The sequence below is a fragment of the Cydia strobilella genome, chromosome Z, assembly GCF_947568885.1.
Source record: "Cydia strobilella chromosome Z, ilCydStro3.1, whole genome shotgun sequence".
Taxonomy (NCBI): Eukaryota; Metazoa; Arthropoda; class Insecta; order Lepidoptera; family Tortricidae; genus Cydia; species Cydia strobilella.
Genome location: NC_086068.1, coordinates 23,576,269 through 23,595,037, shown reverse-complemented (window position 1 = coordinate 23,595,037; position 18,769 = coordinate 23,576,269). Strand labels below are relative to the sequence as shown.

The window sequence follows — 18,769 nt, the reverse complement described above, 5'->3', positions numbered from 1 at the left end:
GCCCGGCAGCGCTGTGAACACATTGAGAAATAGATGAAGGGTGTCAATGTGTTTACCACGGTTACCTACCTTAATTTAATTTTTTGTTTAATGTTATCGGTTTAATGTTTGTATTGTTTGTATTATGTACTTATGAGTCACAGATACTCGAAATAAATTAATTTTAATTTAAAAGCTCTTTTATTTGGTACCCCACATGGTATGTTTAAAAATAAAAGTATTTTTTTTGTACTGCCGACTTTATGACGTCACGGCACTCACAGCAAGTACCCCCACCACTTTCGCGCTTATCATGTCATATATTTGAATTCAAAGGCATCATACTGAATGTACTGATACCAAATATACCCATGTCCGAGAGACGACATGAGCGAAAAGTAACCTAAAGCTTGTTCGGCCACCCTACTATCATACTTTATTAAGTTTAAAAAAACTGATGTAGAAGTATTTTAGCCTTAGGTACCTTAAATATGTATTAACACTACCTATTTCATTTTCATTATATGTTAAATTTTATTTGTATATCTAATACAAATAATTAAGGGATTTCTTTGCTTTAGAAGCTATAATTGTATCTTATCCTCCGTAAACAAAAAGTAAAAAGGCTTCTAGTAAGTACGGAATCCTTTACCGATATTTAATGTGAAGCGCAGGCGTGAGCAGCTCAGAAGAACCATTTCTAGTGAAATGACTCCGGCTGTGTCCGCGGCACTTATGTAATCAGGTACTTTCGGCCCGGCGCGAGTAGGCCCGTTTCCTACTAGCGCGGCGGCGCGCGGCGCGGCGCAGCGCCGGCGCTCCGCTCCATACACCAGTTAAATCTTACAAAAAAAATCTCCTAAAAAAACAATGCGTTTATTTTTTGTATGTTGTTTGGAGTCCTTTGAGGAATGTAAAACTATGTTTTGCAAGCCAAAAAAAGTTGTGCTCCCTGCGTAATTTGCAAAAAACTGCAAAAATTTCGGACTTTTTTCAGTTTTTGCAGTTTTATTATAAAACTATGGGTTTTTGGTCAAAAATTGCTGAATAATGTTGAAAGAACAATAAATTTGGAACAAATTAAGTCCATTTATAGTACCGTGTCTCACATAATTCTTGAGATAAGAGGCTTCAAAAAAGGGTATTTTTTTCTTTATAATGAAATTTTTCTTTGTGCCTATATTATAAGACAAATATCGGCACAACCGCTCATGCTATGAGATATATTGCAATAAATAAAGTTATAATTTAATTAACTTTCATAAGTGCAACAAAAAGGTCAGTAAGTCCTACAGTGCTCTTGTTATCATAAAAAAAATGATATTGCTATAATGGGGAAGGCAACTAATGTATTGTTTAAGGCATTGTCAAAATCCATACAAATACCTACATCGTCGAGAGCTTAATCTACGACTAGCTTTTACCGGCCTTCCCCGATAGCAGCAGAGCTCTGTTAGAGATCGACCATTTTCAAAATGCACTCCTTAAGCACTTCATTCATTCAGTAATGAAATCAAGATACAATTTCACTAGACTTATATTGACCGGGATATAGACCGTGATTACCTTTTGTATTGTTTTTGATCTCCCGGTATTTCGACGCAGTTACATGCTTCTTGTTCACGGGTGACTGAAGATAGCGGGTGGGTGTCAAATACAAAAGGTAATCACGGTCTATATCCCGGTCAATATAAGTAGTTTGTAGTTTTGCTTGTTTTTCGACGTCACTTTTTGTTTATAGGCATTGATACCGATTCTGATTTAACAATTTATTATGGTTTTGATCTTGTTTCGATATGACCTTGAAGATAGTTCACGCTGATTGGCGCGGAGCGGTTGTGCCGATATTTGTCTTAAGATATAGGCAAAACGAAAAATTTCATTAAATAGAAAAATATACCCTTTCCTTGAAGCCTCATATCTCAAGAATTATGTGACATACGGTACTGTAAATGGGCTAAATTTGTTCCAAATTTATTGTTCTTTCAACATTATACAGCAAGTTTAGACCAAAAACCCAGTTTTATAATAAACTGCAAAAACTGAAAAAAGTCCGAAATTTTTGGAGTTTTTTGCAAATTACGCAGGGAGCACAACTTTTTTTGCTTGCAAAACATAGTTTCACATTCCTCCAAGGACACCCAACAACATAATTATAATACAGAACTACATCACGCATTGTTTTTTTATTGTAAGATTTGACTGATGTACCAGCCAGACCTGCGCTGTTTTCTCTATATGGCTATTATTATGAACCACCGACTGCGCTTCATCACTATGCAACGCGAATTGTGTAACGACACATAATAAACAGGTTTCGCAATAAAATCTGCCCAATCATTAGTTACATAATACATATTATCGTTTTGCTTTATTACCCAGTTCAAGATCATTGCAAGTTATTGCCACTTCTTTACAAACAGTGCCTAGTTAACCTAGGATACCAGAAAACCGCATAAGTATGTTTATTAGCAAAATACTTGTGCACAGTGTTTACGATTTAAACGTACCTTTCAATACTAAAACAATTGCCAAATCGCATAGCTGAAAGAAAGGAAAATATCGCTAGGCACCCTAGGATAATAACCCAATATCACTTTAGATTGCACATCAGTGTTGAGTTAAAATATATTAAGCCAATTATAAATATCACTTACGCCGTAATCCCAAAAAGGAATATCCAAAGGCGCGCGTGTTCACTAGCACGAGTTATTCACATACTGGTCAAAAGAGCCTCACTGGAGCCTACGTCGCGCCCCTCCCTGCAAGCTTTCTTCTAAACCCAATCGACATTCGCGATCTCGTGACACAACACTCGACAGCGACAATATATCCCACCTACATATTCAGTATTAACATGCATTAGACAATTCGCCTTTCAATCAAAAACGAGCAATCGTTTTCTGATTTATTTGTTGGTGGGTATTAGATTTTCTGTGGCATGTAATATTTATAAATTATAAAACAATAAGTCCGGATATAATGTCAACGCAACCTGCAGCTCTACTAAAAATACGCTTTGGCTTTCGGGCATTAGGTGCTAATATGTAGGCAGTCACCTCAGTACTTTGGTGGACGGACCTAAATTACAGCGATACAGATTATAGGTACAGGTGACGCAAGAAACGTGATCTGGATCACTATTAATAATCATCCAAAGGAAGGTCGCAATCTTCTACCTATATATATATAAACGTAAAAGTCCTGACTGACTGACTCACTTAAATCAACGCCCAACCCAAACCGTTGGACCTAGTGAGCTGAATTTTTCACAATAGGTAGTTTTTATAACGTTAGTATCCACTAAGAAGGGGTTTTTCAAAAATCATCCCCTAAGGGGATGAAATGAGGGTCCAAAGTTTGTATGGGGTTCAAGTTTTATTTTAAGCTATGAATTCGAACCTTGGGTAGAAGATATATTATTTAAAAACAAGTAAACTAATTTCAGCGTTTTTGAAAATTCATCCCCTAAGGTCGTGAAAAGGGGGTTGAAAGTTTGTATGGAGATCAAACATTTTATCAAATGCGGGACTTAAAACTTTGTATATGGGTATATTATTAGAATACCTACAGGAAAAGTAATTTCAGCGTTTTTAAAAATTCACCCCCTAAAAGGGTTAAAAAGGGGCTGAAAGTTTGAAACCATTACAATTGCTTTGAAACTTCTTAGAAAGGCATTGTATAATATTACAAAAAAAAAGTTATTTCAAAGTTCTTAATAATTCAACCCCTAAGGGGGCTAAAAAGGGGATGTAGTACAAGTTTTCGTTTAAGCTAGGAACATGAAATTTCGTAAAAGGGCATTAATATTAAAATAGACGTTAACTGATTGCAACGTGTTTGAAAAGTTTGTATTAATAAAGTTAGCATCGGAAGCGAACATTTTTTTTACATAGTGGACTTGAAAATCTAAGTGTTGCGAGAGAATATCGAGAACAATTTTTTTCAATTAAAACTTCGTACTTAGTGAAAGACAAATTTCGTGCGTTGTATTATTATTAAGAAATGATTAACCGTCCCTACTGATATCTTTTGCTGCATAATGTTCTATGCTCACGTAAAATATATAACCACCAACATACAAATCTACGCGTACGAAGTCGCGGGCAACAGCTAGTTTATTCATATTTAGCTAGGAGTTGACGGCTTATATCCTATGAATTTATATCCTGCGCTTACAGCATTGCTTTAGTGTTTTGTTAGTTTGATGCCTTCGCGGGTGTGATAATGGCAAGTAGGTATATGTAAGATAGTTAGCACTCGAAACTGTTTGGTTTATCAACATTGACAGTATCTAGACACACGGTAGCGTGTCAAGCCAAGTTCAAGCTAACAGAACTGGCCAGCAGCACCGTGTGAATATTACACGAACCGTTTGGAGCCACTTTTGACCCCCTCATAACTCGAAAACTATTTCACATAAACGTGTCAAATTGGGTTATATATTGAAACTTGCGAGATACATATGTCCTCCAAATTTCATAAACACACCTCAAACGTGATTACTTAAAATCACACATACGGCATTGCACACGCATAAGCAGAGCAGATATTTGACTACGATCACATAACCAACGTGGTAATGAGGGGGGATCGATCAATTCTTAATTCATTATTTATTACTCTCCAACTAATACAATTTAAGTCGATTAGGTTCCTACTGAAAACTGATTTAGTTAGTGCGTACCGTGACTGACCGGTCAATTCGAACAACGTGATAATTACCTATACTAGATACGAGAACAATACGAGATCTAATAGATACGTTATAGTTTAGCTCTCAACTAGTTCTTTTTTTGCAGTTCGATTCGAGAAACCAATTGTCATTTCACGCTACAATTATTGTGACGTTTTGGAATGTCCATTAGATATCCATTGGATGTCTAAGTAATATTTTAAGCAAATCTTAAAGAGATCGTTCAAGAGGACATTCAGAATCGCGGAAATGTCAAATTTGACATGACTTAAATATCTTGTTATCGTTTCTGTTTCATATCTAGTGGATATCTAGTTGATATCTAGATCATTGTTCGAATTGGCCCGACAGTAATTGTCATGTCAAATGTCGTGTACATGTACGCCATATCCGTTAAACTTTCTTTAAGTAAATTTTATGAATAAAAAGATTTTCGAAAGTACTGCGATAGACGTGTGAGAAATAAGTAACAAGCAATATTCTAATCATGATACATAGTACAGCGGCCAGATGGCCTAAAACACCATTCGATGTGACTGTACAGTATACGACCTACAAGTGGTATCGTTGTGTTCGGTAGAGTCTACTGAGTGCGAAATAAGAACTTGTCACTTTCTAAGAGTGTGGGGGGGATAACTGTGACGTCACAAAATCGGCAGTATAAAGTTTTTAACTTTTTTCTTTTAAACATACCATGTGGGGTACCAAATGAAAGGGCATTGTGAGTAGATTACAAAATATAACATAGTCTAACATTTTCACTACTTGGTCTAACAAATTATTAGAAAACGCTCAAAAATTTCACAATTCAGAGTTGACTTTGAACTGCTCTAAATTGAATATGGCTGAATGGATTTGTCCAAATATTATACAATATGACTGTGAATATCCTTTATATCATGTCTAAAAATAATTTACCAGATATCCAAAAATAAGACAAGTACATCAAGTTGAATAACACTATAATTTTCTGTTATACTATACCAAAATAAATACATACATTAGACCAGAAAATTATACTGATATTCAACTTCGTGAAAATGTTAGATTATGTTGTATTGTAATCTACTCACAATGCCCTTTCATTTGGTACCCCACATGGTATGTTTAAAAGAAAAAAAGTTAAAACCTTTGTACTGCCGATTTTGTGACGTCACAGTTATCCCCCCACAATCTTAGAAAGTGAGTTGTTATTCCGTACTCAGTAGACTACCAAACACAACGATACTACTTGTCGGTAGTATAGTGTACAGTCACATCGAATGGTGTTTTATGCCACCTGGCCGCTGTACTAACAAGTGAAATGTTGTGATGCCTATTCTTTGCGTACATACTAGTGCAATAAAACAGTTTTACTTTATAGAAGAATTGTGAAACTAAATATTAGGATTCTGTGCACATTGAACATATTACTTCAGTTTTACATAAACCAGCTTACTCGTAATAAATGTATAAGTAGGCAAAGTTGATATATTTTAACATTGTAACTCGAATTGTTTTCAAGAGCCTGGCGGTTTCCTGGGGAGCGGAGGGAATAGTCGTCGGTGATAGGAGGCTATCTTATCTTCGTTTCGACGAAATTTGTTCGCACGAAATTTGTCTTTCACTAAGTACGAAGTTTTAATCATACTGGCAGATTTTGCTTTTCTGCATCTACCAGTAAATTTCTAACTGATGCCATAGCTATTATTGCAATATCAGATGGGTTAAATGACCCCCCCTTTTTCGCACCGGAAGTGGCTATCTTTTTTGTACTTTCGGCAAGTTCCGCCGTGACAGACTATCAAATTCGGACTTAGCATCACTTTTATGGGAAACCATTGTGCATCTCATCGCGGTATCACGTTGGTTCGAAACTTTACTGCCGGCTCTCCAACTATTATGTTTTGACACCCATAGGATGTTAACACATCATTGATACGCCGCTTCATGGTATTATCGGTTAAATAGTCTACATTATGGTCACCAATTATGAGAAACCTTTTGTTTTAGTCAGTAATCGTTTTTAACAATAACTCTAAATTCTCCAAGTAAAAGTCAAAATCTCCATTTCCTGTCCTATAAAGTACAATAATAATAATTTTCAAACTAGTAACTTCTATTGCCGTATATTCAAAATGATATTGCACGGCGAAGGCATGTAAGTCGTCGACCTGCCGATAGTCTATACCTTGCCGTATGTATAGCGCGGTACCGCCATGGGCGATACGCGTACGACAATAATAATTTGCAAGCAAGTACCCTCGTAGTTTCACTCGTGCAATCTCATTTTTACGGCACCAAATTTCGCTAAATCCTATTACGTGTGGTTTTTCTGTGCTTGTTAGTAAGTCTATCAGTGATGTTTTACCATTAATAGATCTAACGTTCTGGTGAATAATGACAAACTTTGAATTTACTTGGTTCTTGTTACTACTTGTTTTGCTGTCAAGTTTTTTGCCTGCACGACATTAAACAAACGAATCGATACACCAGATGGCCAGTTTTTGATATTGTGACGTCCTGCCTCTTAGGTAGATATGTGGGGAACAACAATAACACATCCTATATTGGTGTCGAATGCACAGTTATGCACTCGTCCGTTCGGTAGCAGGGTCGGAGCGAGACTGCCTTTAACCCTACCCACATTATCGGCCGAGTGCTAACCGACATTCCATTTATTGTATAATCTCATGACGTCTCATCTCTTCCTTTTTATAATGATTTATATTTATCTTATACTGCTAGGTTAATTTAGATTCTAATTCTGACATACTACTACCGGTTCGGTAAACAGAGTTAAACTCAGACCCGAGAAGAACCGGCGAAAGAAACTCGGCGAGTTGTGGATGTATTCATTTTGCAACAGTTCAACGATAAACATTTGTCAACATTATCAAACCTTGGAATATTTACAACTATTCAATATATCTCTCTTTTTTTTTATGAAATAGGAGGCAAACGAGCAGACGGATCACCTGATGGTAAGCGATTACCGCCGCCCATGGACACCCGCAACACCAGAGGGGTTGCAAGTGCGTTGCCGGCCTTTAAGATGGGAATACGCTCTTTTCTTGAAGGTTTGAAGGTCTTATCGGTCCGGAAATACTGCAGGCGACAGTTCATTCCACAGTTTAGCTGTGCGAGGCAGGAAGTTTCTAGAGAAACGCACAGTTGAGGACTGCCAACCATCTAAGTGGTGAGGATGGTAATGTTGTCGCGTAGGGCGATGGCGAAAAGAAGCTGCAGGGATTAATCCGAACAATTCCTCGGAGCACTCCCCGTTATACACGCGATAGAAAATGCAGAGCGAGGCCACATCTCTACGCAGCGCCAAGGAGTCAAGCCGTTCCGAAAAACGCTGGCAGTCGACAATTCGAGTCGCTCTTCGCTGGATGCGGTCCAGAGGTAGAAGCTGGTATTGGGGTCTCTTAATTGCTTAGCGATTAGCTAGAAGAGATCCCATAAAGGGATAAGTTCGCCTTTGTATACATTTATTGTATTATCTTATTGTTATTTTAATTTTACAATATCAGTCCTTCTCCTTCTCCTTTTTTGCAGTTTTGAGTCTACTTTCTTTTATTCAAATTTATAAAAACTCGGAGGTTTATCTTACAAGTATTAACCTATAGTCTGACTACAGAGTGCCTTGGCTACACATTTCTAGGTATTTTCATTAGCATACCAGTTACATACATGTTTCACCAAATTAATACCTATTTCGTGAGTTTACAATAAAATTATATCATACAGGTCGCTTTCCAATAACATCTTGTACCTGTACAACAACTGATTGCCTTAGTTTTACTTGGCATATTTGATAAAACAGTACATATATGTCTAGATATGATGCAATTTATAATATGCATAAATGGTCCATAGTAAGTAAGGTAGGAATGTGACACTGCTACCGTTTACCGTACATACTCGTACCACAACAAGCTGTGTAGTTTTACTCGTGTACAGGTATAATGTTATTTAAACAAACAATGCTCTATATAAATAGATTTATATTACTTAGGTATAATGATGAACCTACATATTATGTATTTGACCGTTATTATTATAAATTGCATTGGACATATTATTTAGTTCTATAACTATAATACTTGTTGGATACAATATTGACATCAATTATATTCAAATACGGTATCTCGACTGTAATGTTAATCTAGCAACCTCAATTCACTATTTTTATTTTATTTTGTTGCCTCAACTAGGCACACTGTAATTTGGTGCAATCAAGATCAAGTCTGATCCGAATATTGTTCCTATTTGCTTATGTTTTTATACGTATACTTAATTAAAACCCATCTCTGTCTGGGTAATTGTCCGATATTGGCGCCATGGCTAGGCAGTCTGTTTTACGAACTCGGTTATTATGTACGTATGTGTGTTTTTCACTATTAGGAACAAGTCATATATAAAGTTCCGCAGTGGCTTCCTCGCCGTGCAAGGTTTCACGCAACGCCACTGATTTGTACTTTGTTTTTTTATTTATTTTTCAGCATTTACTTTTTACCCAGCGTCTATTTATTTACCTCTGATTATCAATTTATAGAATTACGTGCTCTTTCGGCACTAAAACTAGTTGATTGGCTTTAGGTAATTTATTCATTCTTGGACTTTTATTTAGTCGGCCCGTCGACTTTTATCGGTACTCTTTTAGTCCTAATGCAGCTTTGCATTTGAAGTCTTTGCAGACACATTTATCACATGCCGGCACATTTTATCTTTTAGGGGAAAGGCAGCACCATTATTACAATCCTGTTGACCTGTTCGTTATAACGCGGACAACAGAACAAAAGCAGAGCGGAGTTTACAAAGCAAGCAGTATTACAGAATGGGTATATTGAAAAACATAAGTGACCGCCCGTCGATTCTTGAAATGACCAGTACTAAAATATATTAACTCAATTAACTGCAACATAACTATGAACAAAGCGAGAATGTTTATTATGCAAAACATTCGCAAGCTAATATTTGCTTTTGGTAAGGAATTAGCGGCTAAGAAATAATTACATTAAAGTGAGAGTATTAAGCACTAATTTCTAACTATGGGTTTAAGGTGAAGATACCTACTTAAATACTAATTTGTGTTCACACTTACCCAAAAGTGGGGAATTACACACGCACGACAGTTTCACACTATTGCAGGTTACAATTGCGTTGAATTTTGAATTTCAATTCTGATTCGGAAAGAGAAATTTGTTTTCTTCGTGATACTTGAGATGGATTTTGGGATTGACGTGTAAAGATCTGTGTGTGATAAATTAGATTTTTTTCCTGGTTTTTTCGTCAAAGTTAACCTTTTAAGCTTGAAGAGGAACATTTTCTTCTGAGGTTGCTAATAACAACTTCGAGTGCACTTTACTTCCCGTCGTTCCGCGGCCTTGTTGGCCGCAGTTGCCTGCAACAGGACCTTTTTAAGGCCACCGTGGAGCAGTGCTCCGGTGGTGCGTGGTGGTCGTATCAACGACAGGGCGCAGCCGCCGACGTGCAGTCGGCAGTGGATGGTCGTCGACCCCATCAGTCAGCGGTCAGGTATCAGACCCACGGAGGAGACGAGCCCGCATACTGCGTGGTTCGATAGTGTTGGTTAGCCGAACGTTTGCTTGGAAAGGAACTAGCAGACCCACGGAGGACACGAGCCCGCATACAGCGCGGTTCGATAGGTCACGGTACAGCTTCGGTTAGCCGAACAAATTGTCATCGTCTACGGAGTTTGAATATTTTTTTAACGTATTGGAATCGGTTCCCGTTTAATTGTTATTATTTTTCCCGGTTCATTGTTATTTTTTTGTGCAATATTTCTTTTAATTCTGTAAAGCCGCTGTTATCCGTATTCCGCATTTATTTAAGGCATTGTCTTTTAAAATTCTAATTGCCCCTAATTGTCAGGCGAAACTAATATTCGGCAATAAATTTAGGTACCTATCATCCGTTGAAACAGCCATTATCGTCCATAATCTCCATCTCATTAATCCATTTCTTTCCTTCTACAGCTAAATTTATACGCCATTATCTTTCGCTCGTACACCAGTTCACGCCAGTGCGGAAAGCGGACTGTCAGAAAAACAATTTGTTTTGGTTACATTATTTTTTAAATTCCAAGTGTAATTTTTTTTTGTGACTTTCGGAATTACTTATCAAATTATACGTGTTGTGCAAAAGTATTTGTTTTACTGCAATGGGCAGTATATGTATGTAAGGATAACCTTTTTTATGAGAAAACAAACTGGTTCGATTTCGTCATACATTGCGAACCAGTAAAAAGGAATGAGTACAAAAATGAGCCAAGTATGTGACATTGAAAGTAGCTATACCCTACAATGAAGTATAAGGCAAAGAGGATATAATAAGATAGACCGGTACTGTCATAGTAGATTTTGTAACCACAGTAAATTCACTGCCATCTATCGACACCTTATAAGTAAAAATAAGGATTTATAAAAATACGATAAAATGTATTTAAATATGGATAATAGATTTTTTTTATATGCATTAAATTGCGTTTTAATTGTTAAATAACAAACGAAACCGTCAACACCATCTGTACGACAGTAGGCCAAAGCTAGTAGCGTATTGCTAATAATTTTTTTTATGTGATTAGCAAAAGATTGAGGTCTTCCTTTGCTTAAGTAGTTACAAAACTTTGAGGAGTAATTTTTATTAATAGCTGCATTATTGAATAATCAATTAAATAAAAACCGTAATAACTATTGACTCACTATTTTGTTAATGCAAATTAGGATTTCCGCTTGAATTATTGACCGAGCGAGCGCAAAAATCTTGGGAAAAAATGCTTTCGTTCGGCTGTTCTCAACTACAGCTAGGTCGCATTTCACAGCCTATTCTCGTGACATTTCGTGAGACATGACATGACATAGGTAAATGACATTTATGTTTTTTTTTGACGATTTAGTATTTGGATGATTTTCAAAATGGCGAATCCATACTATTCAGTTTTAAGCTATGCAAAAACAGACTCGCGATCGAACGGCTCACAGAGCCATTAGGTAATGACTACTTACATCGGTATCATGTTCACCATAACACCATTACTTAAGAGTCCTTATTCCTACAAACGAGCGTATTTTGCAAAATGCCTCCTTTTTCATTCAACATTACGACGTAACTATTAGTATTTATTCAAAAACTGTTAACGTTCTTAAATAATCATTTCCTAAACTAGCGGCTGAAATAGTTAAAGTTTTCATTTTCTCTTTTTAAACCTAAAATAAATGAGTTTCCTTGGGAGTATTTTTCAAAATTTGCAGTGAGAAGTGTCGTTTCGGTTGCCAATTTTGCAGTAAACAAGAATCATTTGGTACATTAATGATTACAATTCAATTCACCATATCTTGTACGAGGGGCTGAAATGATTGAAAATCAAAGATTCATTTAAAAAGATTGATAAAATACCTTCCGAGTTTTCTTCATTTTTTCGGTGAAAACAGGGTCGCATAATATTTTTTTATCGCAAATTGTACTTATATTTTGCCCTCGAAATAATATTACAGCAAACTTTAACTTTATGTGAACCCATAAAAAAAAAATCATAACTATAGGACCTATTTTGCCGTAAATTTAAATATTTTTAAAAGACGTATAAATCACGCTGCACGGACGCTGCGCGCTCAGTCTCCGCCGGGCGCGCTTAGGGGACGGACCTGTGCTCGATCGTCAGGCGTTTGTTGCGTTCGTAACCAGCGAGCTAGTTCCGAGAAGTGGTGTATACTGCGATTAGAAAATCTTGATCCTTAGGTGATCAATGTAATCATAGGTACATTTTATAGCACAAATATTAATTTTTTTCGCCTAGGTGATCGGGTCTGTTCAGGGTGCCTAGCCAAGATGCCAACCGTTTAGGTACCTATAGTTTACATTAAAACCAAATCTGTAGCTGGCCTCTGAATGGGTAGTAAAAACGGGTTCCGTATGTCTTTCCCTTTCCAGATGACCAAGGTGCCTAGCCAATATGCCAACCGTTTAGGTATCTATAATATAATTTACATTAAAACCAAATCTGTAGCTGGCCTCTAAAATGGGTCGTAGAAACGCGTTCCTTGTGTCTTTCGCTTTCTAGATGACCAGGGTGCCTAGCCAAGATGCCAACCGATTAGGTACCTATAGTTTACATTAAAATCAAATCTGTAGCTGGCCTCTGAATGGGTAGTAGAAACGGGTTCCGTGTGGCTTTCCCTTTCCAGATGACCAAGGTGCCTAGCCAAGATGCTAACCGTTTAGGTACCTAGAATATAATTTACATTAAAACCAAATCTATAGCTGGCCACTGTAATGGGTAATAGAAACGCGTTCCGTATATGTTTCGCTTTGCAGATGACCAGGGTGCCTAGCCAAGATGCCAACCGATTACGCTCCGTAGCGAACTTCTAGAACAGTTAGAACTTCTAACTGACAGGCCGATATCGTCCGGCGGACTGATAGTCAGTGGGCGCCTTTAAGGTGGATAAATGCTTTTCTTAATTTTATTACTCGTAGTGTAAAATCAGTCGGTGGACGGAGCTATATTTACTTAAGTAATTAATTGAAATTATATCGTATCGCTAGCAATTACGAGTAGCTACAATATACAGCATGTCACATCCCTAAAATTTATTATGAATTGGTTACGTATATTTATAGTAAAGTAGGCAGTTAAGTAGGTACGTAATAACTGAAACTGGTACTTGGCATTCGGACCATTTTTCACCTACGGATAACGCTTTGATGATAATGAATTAAAAAAAAATAAGCTTCTATTGTTTTTGGTATCCTTAGTTATAAAGCAGTAAGAACATAATTTAAAGTAAAACTCATTTTAGTTGATTAAAATGTTTATCTTTAATGATACACAATAAAAAAAAACTTAATATTTATACTTTAAATTAACATCAATTAAAGGAACTTTTAAAAATTTACAGGAACTGCGGGTCATAAATTTTGTTTCGACCTCTAGTATGCGTGTGCCAAACGGCTAACCTGTACATCGATTTGCGGTATTCCTTTGAAATTGGGGTCGAGCGGCTTCCGCTATAAACACCGCTCCCGATGCTCAATATTTGGCTACAAAAGTACGTAATCTTCTTATTGTTCAAATTTCACATTAAAATTTAATTAAATGTATTTTGTTTGCCATTGTTTTATTTTACTCACAATCGAAGTGAAAAGCAGTGTGTATAACTCAGGCACAAACGCCTATTTTTGAATATTTTTGAATGAATCGCTTTGTGCCCTTGTTGTACAATCTACTATTTACCTATAGACTGCAGGAAAACCTACGAGAAGATCAAACGAGGCAAAATGTTCTAACTAGGAGCGAGGGGATCCCTTCATTTTACCGATTTTTTTGACCAAATTTCGTTTCCCAACCAAACTTTACCAACTGCACGTTTGTCAATTTAATCTTTCCCATATAAACATTTGACAAACTTACAATCCGACAAATGATCATTTCCCTAACTGTTACTTAGCAACTTTTATAAAACCAACTGTTTTTTTCCCAAATGTTTTACTTGGACTATAAATGTTTGCTCTAATTTATTTTTGTCAAATAAATGACTGGACAAAATTATTTTGTCCAAAGATATCTTTACTCAAAAAATGTTTGTTCAAATAACTGTATTGCAAATCCACTACTTGACAAATTATGTCTATCCAAAACTTTGTGTTATAAAAAATGTGTAAACAGTAAATTTAATTAGCAGAGGCAAGATAGGTGCGACGAGCGAACCGAGGAGGAGTGTGTTTGGTTGACCGCGATCAAACAGAGCGCGAAGCCAAGCGAGCGAATCGAGCGTGCCGCGGTAGCGGCCGGCGAGCGCTAGAACGGACATGTTATTGTACCTACTATTGTTAGTTACAACCTCACCTATCTTCATAATTATTGATCCTAGAGAAAAATGTTACATAACAAAATACACTTCATTTGATATTTCTTACACGACAAAATAATAAAAATTTGGTGTTATGTTGGCAAAAAAAAATTACATTAAAATTTTCGAAGTCCCAAGAGCGGCCCTTTTAGCCCTTCTCTTACCCCTTAATGTCCAAACAGTAGCAAATTAAAAATGAAATATATTATTTGCTAATTCGTCAAGTGGACGAAAACTAGTGCATGGCTGGAAACTAGCGCAATGACCCTAAGTAATTGACAAAATACAATAGTTTGTCACGTTTTGTTTTTGTTTTTATATTCTTTGGTAAGTACGCATTTCGAGTAATTAAAATTTGGTAAAATAAAAATTGGCAAAAAATTTTTTTTTAACTGATGTGTCATGTTAGGGCTTATTTTATATTGTCTCAATGTAAAGTAAGCCCTAATTAAATAACATTATGCTTAATATTCGGTTGATGACTATATTGCGATTTGACTTTTTGTCATAATCTAAATAAAATAGAATCAAAATTTGAAATTCAATTCAAGAGGTAATTTGAAAACAGAACGTCACCCCGTCATTTACTACTTCTGGCGGAAATTATACAGAGTTGTTAATAACAGTCACATATTTCAATTTATAATTATGGTAAAACTATACAATTTTTCAAATTCGGGAGATCTTATTTGAATCTATAATGGAAATCATATCATATACCATCCTCCAGATTACATCCTAATCAAAACTATCCAGTCCTTTTTCGGTCTCTTTTTCTTTGGCGTTTCAATGGGCATGGATGGAGGCTTTTGGTCGGCTTGGCTTTGTCTATTGTCTTAATGTATTTTTTGAAATTACTGTTACTTCTGTCACCCGGTCTTGAATTTTATTAAAATATTTACAATTATCACTTTTCTTAAAAGTTTCCGCTTCTTTTCAAAAATATTTATATACTTTATATATGATTTCTCGTGATTGACCATTTACAAAAATACCCTTTTTGAGATGAGTCCCCATTAAATTAATTGCCGAAAAATATGAAATTAAATATAGTTATGGTGGTATTAACTACTTACTCTATATAGTTTAAGGCTGAAAAGACGACTGCACTCTTTGGCTTATGGATGGTATAGAAAGGATCGCAATCTCTTATGGCAGAATTGTTGTAAAAGTGTCCGCGTTAAGCTTTAAATAATAGTTCCTAATCTCTCCGGTGGCGCTAGTTAGGCTCTGGGACATGAGTATAACATAAACCATATAAGGCAACAAATAACCCGACCAAATTACGTAGGTTGTTTTTGGTAGTATTTCGGTGTATGGTGGCGCCGCCTAATTACTGTTTTTTGATGGACACTTTTCATACATAGAGATTTGGCTCCTTTATATAGTCTCCATGCTTTGGCTGTTGGATTGCAACTAAATCAGTAAGAGACTGTCATTTTCTATTACGCGATTACGTCCGATTTTACCCGAAAAACGAATGTCATTCTGAGAGTTAACGGACTGTACGCACATTTATGAAATGAAAATCTTTATTTTCAGGAAACTATTGGCCTATAGATAAATACCTTATAACTAGCATACTTACATATTATTATAAAATATATCCTAAAACTAAAAAAAAAACATTCATATATCTCAAAAATAGTTTCCGAGAAGGACAGCAGCAGTTTTATGTAACATGTTTCAATATCTGGGCCGTGTAGCTGTCGTAGATCGGAAAGAAATCCTCAAGAAGTTTAATATACTTAATCGCGTCCTAAATACCTCGAACTCTACTAAATTACAGTAAACTACTGGCGTTTACGCTGCAAAATAACAGAGCTTCGTGGCTGCGGTCCTCGGCTTAGTACGCTGCGTAACTAGATTTTGTATGGTTTAATATTGCCACAGACGCCAATCAGACTGAAGAGTGAATTGCGAAAATACTGGCTTCTCTTGCGAGGCTAATTATTTCCTACATCGTCTAAATATGCCTACCTTATAATTCCTTACTTCTCTAAATATTTATTTAAATTCTGCTGCACAGTACAGTGAATTCATTTTTAGGGTTCCGTACCCAAAGGTTAAAAACGGGACCCTATTACTAAGACTCCGCTGTCCGTCTGTCCATCTGTCTGTCACCAGGCTGTATCTTATGAACCGTGATAGCTAGACAGTTGAAATTTTCACAGTTGATGTAAATATTTCTGTTGCCGCTATAACAACAAATACTAAAAACAGAATAAAATTAATATTCAAGTGGGGCTCCCACACAACAAACGTGATTTTTTTGCCGTTTTTTGCGTAATGGTACGGAACCCTTCGTGCGCGAGTCAGACTAGCACTTGGCCGGTTTTTTATGTATAGGTAAGTACCTATATATATGTTACAGTTACAGTTACATGTAACTCGATCGAGTTGTGTATTATATATTTATTTATTTAACTATTCCCGAATTTCTGATGGTGTTGTACCGATGCCTTCATGTTACTCAATAACATCAGCGCTCTTTCTCTTGGGTTGAAGCGGTTGTTTAGTAATGCCCAATACCGCATGTTAATAGGTGGTTGGCCGTGAACCGTTTTGTCTCAGCCTTATCATCAGATCTAGATCAATTTAGAACGGCATCTGTTTTACATATTGCATATACCTATGTATACTATTACGGCTTTATAGTAGGTACCTACCTACCAGCTTACATAACTATTTTTTTTAATCATTTCTAGGGTCATACCTAGGGTATTTGTAATTTTTCGTATCATAACACATTACAGGTGTAGTGCTTAATTGTTTGCCATCGTATTTTCTCGTAAACGTTCGTATTTGTCATGCTACTTCTGTCACCCTTAGTACTCTTTGTACAGAGACTGACTAGTGCGTTTCCGTGAAAATACGAGGGCAAACAATTATGCACTGCATCTGTACCGGTTACCCAGTAAATTACCATTTTACCCAGTAAGGTTACCAAAAACCGGTAAATACGATTTTATGGGTTATGGCATGTTTATACTTTTGTTATGGTATTCTTCTTCTTCACGTGCCATCTCTGTCCAGGAGGTCGGCGACCATATGTCTATATGTCTCTCTATGTTCAGTCATGCGAATTAGTGTAAGTATCTATGTTCTTCACTTCCAACCAGTCTCTTTTATATTTCCAGTCCATGATGTGCGCCTTCTACCGCTACCACGCTTCCCTTCAATTTTTCCTTTAATTATTAAGTTATGGTATTACTTTTGTTAATTACGAATAAAAATCGTAATTTTATCTTTACCTCGCTTGTTATTAAGTATTTACATAATTATATTAAGATACTTTTTGAGCAAAATATGCTATGATAAAACTAGTGGCTCTGTGAGCTGTGGACCTCACGATAAGTTTCACAAGTTTAAAAAATGTCAAAATAATAAATGCATGCATTGTTGAGTCATTATCACAGCGAACTCACAATGGTCTTAAGTTCCATAGACGCTACGGGCACTTAAGTCCTTTATGCCAATTTCTACCATTTTGAACATGTTTCAAAAAACGAAACGACAGAAAAATTAAATCTAACACCGAACCTGTTCGAAAAATTTCACGAAAATTAATTAAGAAATGCGACATCTAGAGGAAAACATCCGGACATCCGTTTCGCTTGAGCAAAAATACTTTCGTATGTCTGGATGTTTTCCTCTACAAGACGCATCTTTTAACCGATTTTCGTGAATTTTTGCTAGCAGGTTCGGTAGTTAGATATAATTTTTCTGTCGTTTTATTTTGAAGTAAAACTTATTTAGGCGCGACTAGAGGGTAACTCAGATTTTTTTACAACTACTATTAAACAACAATTTTTTTGTTACTAGCCTAATTTAGTGTCCCACTGCTGGGCAAAGGCCTCCTGTTATTAATTAAACAGCTATTACATTAATCAAATTAAATATTTTTAAACATAAACAAAACGATTAAATTATAATCTTAAATATTTTGAAAGTATAGCTCATTTTATATCTTGACTTTTAACAAGTTTTTTTACTTAGAAAGAAGAGACCCCTCTTAGGGATAAGTTCGCCTTTGTACTACTTTTATTTGTTTTATCTGATGTAACCCATGATTCCTTAGTTTTTCGTACAATAAAGTGTTTACTTACTTGGTTCGTATGAGGGGGTTTTCAGAAAAAATGGTACCTACCATTTACTTTTTTTTCGAAAAACCATCAATTTCTGGGTTATTTAGACAGTCATGAGTACTTATTGAATGAGACAAAGAAAAATATTC

At 36.1% G+C, this 18,769-nt stretch overlaps 3 protein-coding genes across 11 annotated transcripts in view; 1 reads left to right on the top strand and 2 right to left on the bottom strand.

Annotated features, from left to right (window-relative positions):
- Window positions 1-2,815, bottom strand: part of LOC134754280 (uncharacterized) — a 28,285-nt gene extending 25,470 nt beyond the window's left edge. Inside the window, exon 1 of the mRNA XM_063690503.1 lies at window positions 2,637-2,815. The gene's annotated coding sequence lies outside the window, so the exon portion shown is untranslated. The remainder of the gene's footprint in view (window positions 1-2,636) is intronic.
- LOC134753714 (uncharacterized) overlaps window positions 1-18,769 on the bottom strand; it is a 242,851-nt gene that overhangs the window by 121,239 nt on the left and 102,843 nt on the right. The window lies entirely within an intron of this gene.
- The window catches only part of LOC134754154 (coiled-coil domain-containing protein AGAP005037), a 245,100-nt gene that overhangs the window by 136,435 nt on the left and 89,896 nt on the right, over window positions 1-18,769 (top strand). The gene's annotated exons all lie outside the window — the stretch shown is intronic.